Below are 15,675 nucleotides of genomic sequence, written 5' to 3' on the forward strand. Positions count from 1 at the left end.
TGAAGGCTTTTGACCACTTTAGCAATGATTTTGGCCTTTCTGATGTTGGGGTGGGGGTAAGGCCCATACTTTCCGTCATAGTCGGACTTCCTCATGATGTCGACCATCTCCAACATCTCCCCAAAGGACATATTTGTGGCCTTAAAACGTCTCCTTCTGGATCAGGACGTGCCTGGATCCGGGCTTTCCTCCTCCTCCTCCTCGTTGCTATAATTAGCACACACCTGCTCGAACTCCGCCATCATGCTCTTCACCCACTGCGCCAAACGAAAAGGGGCGGGGAATAGACTAGAAAGAACGTCAGGGGCGGGCGGAGTTACACGCATGCGCAGTGTGTATAAAGCGTAACACGCGTGCGTATTACATACGATCTGTGAGCGGAGGAAGGAGCATTGGACGCGCCGATCGTAAGAACAAAGGTAAGAGACAAACTTGTGCCTATACTGCTTCTAGATTGAGGCCTATATTGTAACAAGATTAGGAGAGTTTTGTCTGACATTAGGCTTTGTCTTGTGTTGTGTCTTGCAGTGAACATGGATATGCTACTCAAAGATAATGACTTCATGTCAGTATTCCTAGATATGTTACGGGAGCTGCCCTGTCTGTGGGAGATTAAACACCCCCATTTCAAGAACCAAGCAAAGAGGAAGGCAGCACTGGAGCAATTGTGTGAAATTGTGATGCAGGTGATCCCCACGGCAGACATCACCTATTTAAAGATATTAATTGGTTGCCTGAGGAGCACATATCTAAGGGAGCACAAGAAGGTCCAGGATTCACAGAGATCCGGAGCAGCAGATGACATCTATGTCCCCAGGATGTTGTACTATGACAGGCTGCACTTTCTGGCAGGCCAGACTAAACCCAGGCCATCCCTCTCCAGTCTTCCTTCCACGCTTCCTTCCCCCCCGGCTGAGGCTTCTGACGCCCAACCTGGGCCTTCCAGGCCACATGTGGAGGAGCCCAGATTGAGCCAGGTATAGCATTCCTCTAAATATTTCTGCTTGTCCAATCAATGATGTTAACTAGATGTTAGTTGGGAGTACTAATTTAGGATTGTGATTGATGATGCAAAAACTAAAACCATGTCCCTTTTTCATACACAGGGAAGTCTCAGCCAGGAGGTGGCCGGGCCGAGCCGGCTGGCTGATCTGCAGGTCCCTCCACCCCCCTGAAAAGAGAAAGTGGCAGTAGGAGGAGTGCCCTAGAGGAGGCTGCTATAGGATTCTTTTGGAGGGCTACAGAGGTCCTGGGAGCACCCCACACCATGGAGGAGAACATTGCTGCCTTCATTGCATATAAAATGCAGAGGATGGAGGAGGGCCAACAAGTCATGTGTGAGGCCCTCATATTGGAGGCTCTTGAGAAAGGTATGAGGGGCCAAATGACACCTCAGACACACCTTTGGGATGGTCCTCCTCCTCCTCCTGCAGGTCCTCCTCCTCCTCCTCCCTCTCCTCCAGGTCCCCCCGGTCCTCATCCAGGTCCTCCCAGTCCTCCTCCAGGTCCTACTCCTCCTCCTGCCACATCTCCAACTGCACAGCCACAGCCCGGAAGGAAGCGTGGAAGGAAGACCAGACAGTGATTGCCCTGGGTTCAGTCTGGTAGGCCAAAAGATGCAGCCTCTTGTGGTACCACAGCCTGGGGACACACATGTCATCTGCTGCTATCCGGATCTCTGCGAATTCTGGACCAGACTGCCCTCCCTTACATATGGACTCCTCAGGCCACCAATTTTGATGTTGAAGAATTGATGTCTGCCGTGGGGGTCACAGGCTTCGCTAATTTCTCGTGTTGATCCAGTGTTGCCTTCCTCTTTGTTTGGTTCTGATCCCTTAATAAAGGATTTTTGTTTTGAATTATACTCTCCTATGTGTTTTACTTCAAAAATGACAGTTTGTGAGGATTCAGGTACATTTCAAATATACAATATGAAATGAACAAGGGACACCAACAACAAACAATCTCCTGGAGATTAAATAATAAAAGATATCAATGGTGTTGGGGTAACTTGACACACAAAACACACACAAAAATATTCTGGAGTAAAAATAAAAATAACATTGAACAAAGATCAGCCTTGGAAAAAATCCAAACATTAAAGAAAAAAAAAAGGCTGAAAATCCAAAAAAAAAAAAAAAAAATATATAAAACTGTCAGATGTGACAACTAATAACAATATATTCAGGGAATCCCACTAAAAAAACACAAATAAAACTTTGTGAGAAGTGTGTGTGAATATGAGCAGCAAAACTACTTAATTCTTGTCACATTATAAAGAAGAGAGTGCGCTGTATTAAACCATTTTTAACATTGCAGCGTGACGAAAGTGCTGTATCCATTGCGAACGCTAAGTTTACCAGAACGAGCTGTCCCGTCTCGGAATTTCTTCTGAGCATGCCTGGCACTTTGTTCGAACAGGCCACACACGGTCGGAATTGACGCGATCGGATTTTGTTGTTGGAAAATTTTATCTCCTGCTCTCCAACTTTGTGTGTCAGAAAATCCGATGGAAAATGTCCGATGGAGCCCACACACGGTCGGAATTTCCGACAACACGCTCCAATCGGACATTTTCCATCGGAAAATCCGACCGTGTGTACGGGGCATTAGAATTTTTTCCTTTTAGCTTGGTGCATGTATGCCACAGTCTACAAAATTGGTCTACGTGCACATTTGGAATTCAAGTAGGATGGTGTTTGCTCCTAGTGTGTAAATACGAATTGCCCGCTGTTGCTTTAAAATGAATTCTAGAGATATGTTTCATGTCGCCGTCAAAACTCTTTTTCTAGATCAATAAATTCTAAACAATCAGTGTCCACAACATAGGTGAACTTGATTGCACATAGATTGGATAGACAGTGGCTTATGAAACCTTTCAAGGCTTGATCAGACCCATTCCTGATGATAAGGATGTTGTTGATATGGCGGGCATAAAGGACCAAGTTTTCCCCAAATAGATTGTTGTTCAAAATATAAATACATTTCCAAAAACCCAAAAACAAGTTAGCATACCTTGGGGTAAATCTGGCCTCATAGCAGTTCCTCTAATGTTCCCGTAAAGGTAAAGTAGTCGTGTTCCAAAGTAAACTTGATACAGTCCAAAATTAACCTGACCTCTAACGAATGTTTATTGGGATCTTCACTCAGAAAAAAACTGGATGGCTTGGAGGCCAAAATAATGTTGACTTGAGATGTTTAAAGAGTAAACATCTAGTCAGAATCACTTGTAGTTTAGCTGCCACACTTCCAGATGTCTTATGCCCTGTACACACGACCAGCTTTGCCGTCGGAATAAAGTCCAAAGGTTTCTCCGACGGAACTCCGATGGAATTCCGCTCAAGCGGTCTTGCCTATACACGGTCACACCAAAGTCTGACCGTCCAGAACGCAGTGACGTACAACACGTACGACGGGACTAGAATAAGAAAGTGCAACAGCCAGTAGCCAATAGCTTCCGTCTCATACTTGCTTCAGAGTATGCGTCGTTTTTGGTCTGTCAGAACAGCATACAGACAAGCGGGTTTAGGTTTAGCGAACAGAAACACAATATTTTGAAGGGAGGATAAAACACTCTGTCCCCTGACATTTTCAGGAACATCATTAGAAAGAATCTGCAACATGTGGCCAGAGTTCCTAACATAAGATGGTAGCTGGCTGACAAGGCTTTAGAGAAAGTGATCATTATAGCATCCTAAATTGCTGGTAAGGCTGTTTATGGGAATCCCCAGAGGATTCATAATGTCCTTCCATATCTAAGGGGGGGTAAAAGAAGGGGATCATAGGAAAGGCATGATATAAAAACTGCCATTCATGTTTATTGATTACTTTAGCCTCCAATGCTTTTCAACAATGTTTTTATATGATAATACAGCAGTCCCTGGGTTACAAACAACATAGGGTCTGTAGGTTTGTTCTTAAGTTGAATTTGTATGTAAGTTGGAACAGGTTAAATTGTTAAGTGTAGCTCCAGCCAAAATAAATATTTTTTTTGGATAGCATAGGTACGAAAAATTTGTTTTGCTGTCTATGTCCCTGTTTCACCTCACTTTCACCTTACTTTCTGCCCCTGTGACAATTGGATTTTGAAAATGTTGGGTTGTTGTAGAAACAAGGATTGGTGATAAAGCTTTAGTGGATATACCTTTTTTCCAATATAACTCTTACAGAGGTGAATTTCCCTTCCTAGGAGTAGATTTCCTCTCACTTCCTGTTGTCTCCCTCCGTTTGTAAGTAGGAGTCGTTTGTAAATCGGATGTTTGTAACCCGGGGACCACCTGTATAGGGTTTCCAGATAACCTTTCATAAATCTCCATCATCCAATAGCCTGTTGGCCTCCACTAAATATGCTTCCCTTATTTGTATAACCAGACCCCCTCTTGTATCCATCTGTCTGATGACAATCTTAGAGTTTTGTTTGAGACCTAAAATAGTATCCCTCTCTATCTTGGAAAGATGGGATCTATAATCCTTTTTTAGCCTTTTCACAGATCTCAGAAAGTACTAAATACTTCATAAAAAGATCCTTAGCCCAATGGAGATAGAAAATAGACTTGGGTCTATAAGAGGTGTGACTAATAGTACCATTGTCAAAAACCTCTAAGGGAAAACCAGGCAGAAACTCAAAAGGCAGGGCTGAATCATAGGAGACATCTATTATGAAGAGATATAGTATGGTTTACCTCTTGATACTGCCTCCCTATGCATTCCAGCTAGCAGCTTTGTGCTGCCCAGTTCCTGAGCGGGTGTACCAACATTGGGGATTCCCGGAACTGCTGCACGCTGGTGGTTGCGCATGCAGACCCATCTAAGGATAAAGATAGCGATTGGCTATTATATTTTCAATATATACATTAGGGTTGTCCCGATACCACTTTTTTAGGACCCAGTACAAGTACGGATACTTTTTTTCAAGTGCTCGCCGATACCGATTACCGATACTTTTTTTTTAATGTCACGTGACAGTGTTTTTTTTTTTGCTTTTTTTAACAGTGTTTTCTTTTTTTTTGGGGGGGGGGGGTGAACGGTGTATGTGTGTGTGTGTTTTTTTGTTTTTTTTTACAATTTTTATTTTTTACAATAATATTTTTTTTATTCTTTATATGTTTTTTTTTTTTTTTTTTTTTTTTTAATCAGCCCTGTTGGGGGGGCTTTGGTGAGATATCAAGGTCTTAACAGACCTCTGATATCTCCCCCTTGAGACAGAGAAAGAGACCGAGGATAAAGATTCTCCAGTCCCTTTCTCTGCAGCCTCAGCTGCACTGAGAATGAATGGAGAGAAGACAGCGGCTCCTCTCCATTCATAAACTGACACATCGTAATCACAGGAGATTACAATGTTTCAGTTATGTGAATAGACAGAGTCAGCTGACTCTATCCATTCACAAAGGAAGGAGGAGGAGGACGACGGAACGGAGGGGGAGAACGGAGGGGGACAGAGAGGGAGAGGGGAACGGAGGGGACAGCGGAGAGGCACAGCAGAACAGAGGGGGACAGCGGAGGGGGACAGAAAAGGAGAGAGGAACGGAGGGGACAGCGGAGAGACACAGGGAAGGAGAGGGGAACGGAGGGGGACAGCGGAGAGACACAGGGAAGGAGAGAGGGGCGGAGGGGGACAGCGGAGAGACACAGGGAAGGAGAGGGGAACGGAGGGGGACAGCGGAGAGACACAGGGAAGGAGAGAGGAGCGGAGGGGGACAGCGGAGAGACACAGGGAAGGAGAGAGGAGCGGAGGGGGACAGCGGAGAGACACAGGCAAGGAGAGAGGAACAGAGGGGGACAGCGGAGGGGCACAGAGGAACGGAGGGGGCATGGAAGAGGATGCAGTGACAGTCAGCGGTGAGCGATCACCGCTGTATGTCACTAAAGCTGCTGAAAGCCGCTGGGGGAGAATCTTGTAACTCCCCCATGCGCCGATCACAGCTGACTTCTAGGTATCGGCGGAAGCATCGGGAGCATTTGCCCGAGTACAAGTACTTGGGCAAATGCTCGGTATCGGTGCCGATACCAATACTAGTATCGGTATCGGGACAACCCTAATATACATCATATGAATTATAAGCATTTTTTTACATTATCTATTGTTGGACATACAGTGGCAATTTACTATAGCTTTATGCATAGGTGTAGCTCTCCATTAGAAAGGTAGTGGTCTCTATAACTTTTAACAAACTAAATATTATACAATTATTTGGGTTATTTTCACCAAAGAAATATAACAAAATACATTTTGGCCTAAATTCTTGAAGAAAGATTATTTATTTGCAAAATGTTATAACAGAAACAAAGAAAAAAAAATGTTTTTTTCAACATTTTCAGTCTTTTTTTTCATTTATTTAGTAAGAAATAAAAAACCCAGTTGTGATTAAATACCACCAAAAGAAAGCTCTATTTGTGTGAACAAAATGATAAAAATTTAGTTTGGGTACAGTGTTGCATGACCGCACAATTGCCATTCAAAATTTGACAGCGCTGAAAGATGAAAATTGGCCTGGGCAGGAAGGGGGTAAAAGTTTACTGTACTGAAGTGGTTAACATGCAAATGGTAACAGATAACATTTCTAGTAAATGTGGAGGAAATACAAAAAAAAAAAAAAAAAAAAAAAAAGTTAAATAAAGAAAATACATTTTGTACAGAATACTATTGTATATAGTTAAGGGAATGCAATATTTTTCATGGTAGTGGTCCTTTAAAAATGGTCATACTTTAGTGCAAACAGAGATTTTGCAAGGCATTTAAGGACACTTTGCGAACATTTGCTCAGGTATTGTAGGGCATTTTTATGTGAAATAGGATGTCTCCTGATCCTGTATTCTTTCCTGAAACCAGAGCAAATACTATAAAACTACAGATTTACTTAGTAACCTTCTTCTGAAAATGCAAGGTAGCTGTTATGCTGACCCAGTGGTTTAATTGCTAAATCACTGACCTGGAACAAGTGTGAAGATTAGAAAAATTGGAGAAAAAAGTTAGACAGCCATATCTATGTATTTGTTCCAGGTCAGTGGCTCAGAGTATTGAAATAAAATGGTCAGCATTAAAAGTAAAAAAAGTAGTATTTTCAGAAGGTGGGGTAGTAGTGCCAGTCTCTATGTTTAGAGGTTAACATTAATGGTCACCTGCTGAAAGTTACCTCTAACCATAGAGGAAAAAAGGGTAGCTACCCCAGCCCCACTGGTCCAGGTGGTTCATCAGACCCAGGACTGCTGCTGGATCTGGGCAAACATGCAAGAAAACCAGGTTTGGTGTCAGGAAAGGTATTTATTTAATATATTGCTGGTTCGGTGCTTCTGTAGATCCACAGATCCAGTAACTTTCTTCCTATCTATCTCTATATTTAGTATTATCATATTTTTTTGTGGGAATAAAAAGATAGAATAGAACATATTCACACATAATAGGATACCCTGGGCAGTGCTTTATTAGAGTTATCAGTGGGAGGAGGTTCTGTTCTGCCTAAGAACAGGAGAGCTTGGCCCAGATGGCACCAATACCCAGGTGCTAAAGCATTATGCTTAGTGATTGACAAACCACTATATCTTATTTTCTCTTTAAACTAGGACAGCACCACAAAGCTAGAATACAGAAAATGTGCCTTTAAACTCTCTAAGTTCATTAAAAGTATTCTGAGGGAATACATTCAGTACAAAATAGATAATAGCAAAGAGTCTAAAAATGGATAATCAGTGTGGATTTATGAAATTAAGGTCATAGTTAAAATAAGAAAGGAAAGGTTTGCTGTGATGTGAACACACTGAAATAGAGCTAAAGTTGGCAGTGGTGCACCATGTAAAATAATAAATACACAATAAGATAGTGATATATTACAGAAAGAAAGCGATAACATGGTCAGTTAGATGGTAAATTGAATACAATTTTGAGAAAGTAGGCGCATGCCTGTAGACCAGGAGAATAGCACTGCACCCTAAAGATTAAATTGAGGGGCAAAACAGAGCTCCAGGTGGACTTAGAAATAATTGTTAACAATATGCTTGGCATAACCTCTTAATTCCAAATGACAGCTGCAAAGGTTAAACAATCTTGAGGCTCATAAAAGGAGAAATAGAAACATGATAAAGGATATAGTCCCACATATAAAATATGGAAGATCTTTTTTTTTAGCAACATATTGTGAAAAAAACACAGTTTCAGAAGACCAACAGTGTCTTACAGTAAAAGATTAGAGAATGTTGATATGCTTTGTTTTTTGAAACATTAGGATTTTACATTAAATTAGTAGTGTTTTTTATTGTTAGAGTGGTAAAATGTGGAATGATTTACTGCATAAGCAGAATGGAAAAAACATTAAAGCGGTTGTATACCCCATTAGCACATTTTTACCTACAGGTAAGCCTATAATAAGGCTTCCCTATAGGTAAAATGAATATCTCCTAAACCTGTACGGTTTAGGAGATATTCACCTTGCATGCAGTCGCTGACGTCAGCGGCTCATGCACAGTGAAGATCCGGCAAAGGCGTATTGAGTGACGTCATCGCGGCTCACAGCAGACCCGGAGGAATCGCTGAGGCAAAATGTCAGCTTCCTCGGCGGTGAATTGGAGACGATGCGGGAGCTTCGTTCTAGGGTAAGTATTACATATTGAGCTAGTATGTGGTGCATACTAGCTCATTGTGCCCTTGCCTTATAGGTTTTTTTTCTTTTTTTTCTTCTTCTGGGTATACAACCGCTTTAATAGAATTTGAAAAAGGAGTGGATGATTTTCTTTCAATTAATAATGTTTATCTTTAGATGTATATCTAAAGCCAAAACTTTTCTTTTAGTTATGTATACTGTGAAAGGGTTAACCATTCTGTCAAGTTTTATTATTATCTTATTGTAACAGTAGACATAATATTTTCCTGAAATTTATACAGTCTCAGCCAACAAATATAGTCTGCAAGCAAACCTACAGGAAAAATAATGGGTTTATAAATGTTGGCTGCTATTGTTGTCTGAACTAGCACAAATACACCAGAGTCTCATAGCACTGCATTTGAAGAGCCAGTGGAAGATTACAGGGCATGGACTGAATATTGGGGTTGTATTCCTGGTGGGAAAAGGAGCTAGGTTAGATCATTCAGATGCATACATCCCCTCCCTCATATATGGCCAACTCTAGATGTCAGTAAAGACCCAAAGGAGATATTTATTCATCCCCTCCTCTATCCAAATAAAAAAAATTATGTGTACTTTAATGTGTGCCTCTAGTCATATTAATCTCACAAAACCACCACTTCCATGGTAGAGCAAGTATATCCAGGGTCTGATGCCCCTTGTTCTAGAGTACCTGAGGAGCCCCAAAATCCATGCCGTTTCTTCAAGTCATAATCAGATTTTGTGATTGTGAGCTTTGATTCCATCTCTCATGCCTCAGTATTGGTCTATCACAGTGATGTACACCCTGACTTAGCTTGAGCAGGGGACGGTAAATGGAAAGAATATGTGACTACTGCAACTTGTTATTACTACCTAAAGAGTAACCCAGTAGAAGTCTACAGTATATTATTGCATCATACCAAAATGATTGCTTGTGAGCTAAATGTATTATTATTATTATTATTATTTTGCATATTATTATTATTATTATTATTATTATTATTATTATTATTATTATATTGCCCTGTACACACGGTCAGATTTTCCGATGGAAAATGTGTGATAGGACCTTGTTGTCTGAAATTCTGACCGTGTGTAGGCTCCATCACACATTTTCCATTAGATTTTCCGACACACAAAGTTTGAGAGCAGGATATAAAATTTTCCGACAACAAAATCCGTTGTCGGAAATTCCGATCGTGTGTACACAAATCCGACGGACAAAGTGCCACGCATGCTCAGAATAAATAAAGAGATGAAAGCTATTGGCTACTGCCCCGTTTATAGTCCCGACGTACGTGTTTTACGTCACCGTGTTTAGAACGATCGGATTTTCCAACAACTTTGTGTGACCATGTGTATGCAAGACAAGTTTGAGCCAACATCCGTCGGAAAAAATCCTAGGATTTCGTTGTCGGAATGTCCGAACAAAGTCCGACCGTGTGTACGGGGCATTATTCTAAAGGACAGTATATTTAAACCCTAACCTTGTAAAACAACCCATTCAAATTTAAAAAGAAATGAATGATAAAATATTTGGGTATGGCTATAAAAGAACATTATAAATACCTTTTTGCCCTGTTTTATAATATGTTAAGGGCATCAAGGAACTAGGTAATGGGACTTTAAAGGCACATTGTAATGGACTACAAAAAGTATATAAAAGGTTAAATTTTTATTAATAACATATAAAAAACACAAGGAACGGACATGAAAGTTTAAAAACACATCAGATATAGGCATACAACTTAGTTACATACACCATTAAGGATCCTATCCTGCAGTCTCCTATACATTATTCTATAGCCATAGACAAATATAACAATATTTCCAAGAAAAAGAGAGGATAAACTTCCCCTATGGTGTTGGAAGTAAGGGAGCACTGCAGGTCTGGTGTTCCAAAGTGGTATAATCTCAAATTGCTCTACATGTTTCACGTTGACAATGAACGCTTCATCAGGAGCTAGAGGTTCTATTAAAAAAAAGATACATACAAACAAAGAAAAACATATGTCATAATCACAGTCATTAGGAACTAATCTCAAAAAATACACTATAGGAAAGGCATAAGTAACAGCTTTGCTGAAAATACCGCCCTCTCGCGGTGAGGCATGGGAAGAGCCCTATAAAAGATTAGGGTCTCGAATGGAAGGACAGCACAAACCAGCGGTCTAGGGCAGCCCATAAAAAGGAAGCCTATGGAAAACATTTAATCATATATTTTAAAATGGGCAGAAGAGTAAATATACAAAGGATTGCAATAGTGCATGGTCATAGATGTTTTAAAATTGGGCACAAAACTAGAAAGAAAGAAAATTAGAGGGAAGGAATCACAAGGCAAAGAGGAAATGGAAACAAAAGGAGAGATGGGGAGGGTATTGGGGGGGAGGGGGGGGAGGGAGGGGGAAGGGGGAGGAAAAAAGGAAAGGAATAGGAAGGGGAAAGAGAAAAGAGGGTAAGGAAGGGGGGGGGAAGGGGGAAAGGGAAGGTCTGTATTACCAAGATTTGTGTCAAAAATCGCTTACCAAATAAATGTGATAAAAGAGAAATGTTGACAAAAGTGGGTTTGGTAAATATATCACTGAAAACGATCGAAGGTGAAGATGTATCTGAAAAAGTCAGGTGAGCAGCAAACAGAAGCAGGAGCCTCCCAAATAATTGTCACATCAGTTAGTTGTAGGTATGGAGAGTAGCTTGTCAAAGCTGCAGTTCTAGTGTGTAGAAAAAACACAAGCACAAATAGCAATCAACATAGGTAATGAGATCAATATTAGTTTGTATGTAAAAAAGCCCTGCAAGGGAAGGCAGCCATTAGCTAGACTTACCCCACGATAGAAAGAGGAGGATCTGGGAATGCACCGCTCTGTTATGCTGCTGCCTGTTGTATGTCTCACCGCTGAGTGTTAAAACAGCCCCATATATAGGGATAACCAGACCGGGAGCAGCCGGTCTAATCAGCACGGTGTCTCCCGGCCCCAATGCAGGCAGCTGCGCAGGCGCCAGAGCGACGTCAACACCCGGCCAAACGACGCAGGTGTGACAGGGATAGTTCCGCGCATGCGCCGAACACTGGCTCGGAGAGACAAAGCATGGACCGCACGCAAGCTGCAGAGGCGGGGAAAATAGGAACTCAAATCGGGTCCCCAGGTCCCCGCCAGTCGCCGCACATCCGATCAGAGAATCGAACCGGATGTGCGGCGCTGTGCAGTGGAAACCGCCAGGAGTGATAGCCAACCCACTCCACAGGAGACCAAGCACTAAGGGCATAATACCATGCATCACCACAAGGGGGCGGAAACAACAAAACATATCCAGAACATACAATATATGTAAAAAGTCTATACATAGTTATGAAATAAAACATAATCAAACAATGTGTAACAGAAACATAGGTCTATCAAGGTATACATAAAAAAATACAAAAAGGAAGAGGGAGGGGAAAAGGGGGCTGCCTGGAAATTGGCACATTGATCTAGAATGTAGATGTCAAATAGGATCTTGATACTATGTTATTTTTGTGTGTTGTTTATAATACCATGCATATTGATTTGCATAGGCATATTTCGTTGCTTACAAATGGCGAAACCCAATAAAAATAAAAAATAAAAGGTATTAAAGGAGGTTGTTGGGGGGGTTTTTTGACTAGACTCAAAGGAACGATTTATATGAGAGGGATTCGTTCAAGCCGGGTGCTTTAATGGCATTAAGGCGTTCTATCCAAAGGGATTCTTTTTGTAAAATGAACTTATCCCATTCACCCCCTCTGGGGTTTTTTGGGATGACAGCCAAGACAGTGAAGGAAATACAGGATGTGTCAAACCGGTGATATAAATCAAGGTGTCTGCTCACTGGTGTGAGCATCTTCCCGTTCCCGGAATAATAGACATGGTCGTAAACTCTTTGTCTAAGTTGTCTGGCCGTCTTCCCCACGTAAAAAACCCCACAGGTGCAGGTCATCAAGTACACCACCCCCTGTGTGTGACATGACGCTGAAAATTTTGGATAAAAGGTTTCGCCGTTTGGAAGCAAAATTTGATATTCAGAAGATATCCACGAACAAAAAGAACAGTTGCCACAGGGCATAGTGCCCCTTGGTTCTTGAGAAGAGGTTGGGTTGAAAGTTTTATATTGGCTGGATACAAGTCGGTCCTTGAGAGATACCGTGCGTTTATAAACTATCCCTGGGTATGGATTAACATATTTCTTCAGGATAGGGTCCTCTGTTAGAAAATGCCAATGCTTTCTAAGAATGTTATGAATGTCTTGGTAGTGGGCAGAGAATCGGGTAATCAGTTTAAGGGAGGAGTCCTGTGATCGGGCTTTTTTGATATAAAGTAACTCATTCCGTGATTTATTTTTAGCTTTGTTGAAGGCCTTTCGTAGAAGTGAACAGCTATATCCTCTGGCTAACAGACGAGACCTAAGCAGGTTCGCCTGGTGTTGGAAGTCTGTCATACGGGTGCAATTCCGCCGGAGGCGGATGTATTGCGCATATGGTATGCTTTTTATGAGGGTGGGTGGGTGTGCACTTGTAGCATGTAGCAGTGTATTTCCTGCTGTTGTTTTTCGGTATAAATTTGTCGATAAGGTATTGTTGACGTCTCTGTAAATCTCGAGATCCAAAAAACTGATACTTTTCACATCACACTGATAAGTGAATTTCAAAGTGAAGTGATTTACACCTAAAATTTGCATAAATTGTTGTAGGGTGTTTTTGGTATCCGTCCAAATCATAAAAATATCATCTATGTAGCGTTTCCAGATCAGAATATGATCTAAATACTCTGAAAGTTGGTCTCGAGAAAACAGATGACGTTCCCACCCACCCAGGTACAGATTGGCGTAGCCAGGGGCACAACAGGTGCCCATGGCTACGCCCTGCACCTGGAGGTAGTGGGAACCCATGAATTCAAAGGTGTTGTGAGTCAAGATGAAATGAAGTAGTTTCAAGACAAATTCGTTATAATTCCACTGGTGGTGATCCTCCTCATATAAAAAGGTACGGACCGTCCCGACCCCCTGCTCGTGAGGGATGCTGGAGTATAAAGCCTCCACATCCAAGGTCACGAGGAGGGAGTCGGGAGGGACCGGTAACCCCTCGATCTGTTTCAGAAGGTCTAGAGTGTCCTTAGTGTACGACGGTAAAGCCGTAACATGGGGCACGAGTGTAGCATCTACAAGTTTACTGGCATTGTCTGTTAGGCTCCCAATACCTGAAATTATCGGTCTCCCAGGGGGTGACACTGGGTCCTTATGCACTTTGGGAAGTGCATAGAACGTCGCCACCCTGGGAGACCTTTCAACAAGGCATCTCCAATAATATCCAAGAATTGGTTCTTATAGGATATAGTGGAAGATACGGAAATTTTTTTGTACCAATCTTTGTTGGATAGGATCTTCATGCACATAGCTTCATAGAAGGATCTTGTTAGGAGGACTATATTGCCACCTTTATCGGCAGGCTTTTCAATAACATCAGGGTGGTTATGTATTTTGGAGATGGCTTGGCGCTGTGTTGAGGTTAGGTTATTTTGTCTAGATGGTATGTCCATGTGTTTAATGTCGCTCACAACATTCTGTAAAAATGTCCAGATCTGAGGATTTTGAGAGAGATTGGGAAATTGTCAGGATTTAGGCTTGAATCGATTAATTGTAGGTGAGGGCAAAGTTACAGGTGCTGGTATGAGGGTGTCATTGTGCGATATAGTGTCGTTTTCCTCTAAGAGGAGTATTAAATCGCGAAGTGCCCTGAACTCATCCATTTTAAAATGTTTTATACTCTCCAAGAATTTGTGTTCCTCTTTGGTTCTTAGTCAGTCTGGATCGAAAAGAAACTTGTATGTGAGGTTACGGGTAAACATATAGACATCTTTGATTGTCTCATATTTGTCAATTTTTTGTGTTGGACAGAAACTCAATCCCAGTTTTAGTACATTAAGATCTTGGTCAGAGAAATAGTAAGGGGTGAGGTTTATGACATCAAGTCCTAAGTTTGAGGCGGCGCTATCCCGGGTATCCGAAAATTTAGGGTAGGTGTTACATTGGAAATGACATGAGAGTCAAGTGTGCTTTGCTTTTTACACATTTGTGATTGAGTGAGGGAAAATGAATTAACTAAGTTGAGGGGATTGGAAAAAATAGATGGAGCTGTCATATTAGTGAGTGTGCTGTTGAGGGAGCTAGTGCCTGGGGCATCAACCCCTGTAATTGGTTGAGGTGTCGTGGGTGCGTGGTTGATGCGACCTTGTGAGTTTAACAATTGTAGTGCCTTATGTGCGTTAGGGCCTATGTAATTAGACTGTGAATTAGTACCACCACCTTTTGCCGGAGGAGCCCCTTGACGCAGTGAGCTGTCCATACGATTAATGTCCTGCTTGTCTACTTTCTTTTTAGGATAGGGTGTATAGTGCCCACCACCATATTGTCTCTTACGTGCACCAGTGTCACTGGATATGATCTTTAGATCTCTTCCCGTGGGAGGCTGCGAGGAAAGAATGGATAGAGAGGAATCAGAATCAATTTCAGTATCATCATCTGTAAACATTATATCATTATCTAGAGATCGTTTTTTTGGGGTTGTTTTTCTAAATCTACGATTGTGGGAGGGAGAGTGCCAATGATAGGCATATCCTTCCACAAAGGCAGACTTATCTTTCATGAATTTATTCTGTTTTTTGAAAATGATATCCTTATTGATTTTAGTAATATAGTCCTTGACCTCTTGCCATTTTTGATTGAACTGCGCATGATTTTTAAGATTGTCATTTTTAGTTTGAAATGTAATTATTTCTTCATCAAGATGACCAAGTTCATCCTGGTAATGAGATATTAGGAGTTTAATAAGATCAGTGCTGCATTGGGTAAGGATTTTCTCCCATGCAGTCTTAAACTCAATGCCAACATTTTGAAAAGATGGAAATACCTGAACCCTCAAGCCCACAGGGCTCAGGTTCTCCCGTGTGTACTGTTGAAGAAAATCCACGTGCCAATGCAGGTTGGATTTTTTCTTCAGTAATTTTTTCATTTTAGTAAAATAGTGATTAAGCCCGATTTCTTGTCCTGTATCCATTAAACAACT

The sequence above is a fragment of the Aquarana catesbeiana genome, linkage group LG10 (assembly GCF_042186555.1).
Source record: "Aquarana catesbeiana isolate 2022-GZ linkage group LG10, ASM4218655v1, whole genome shotgun sequence".
In the NCBI taxonomy this organism is placed as follows: Eukaryota; Metazoa; Chordata; class Amphibia; order Anura; family Ranidae; genus Aquarana; species Aquarana catesbeiana.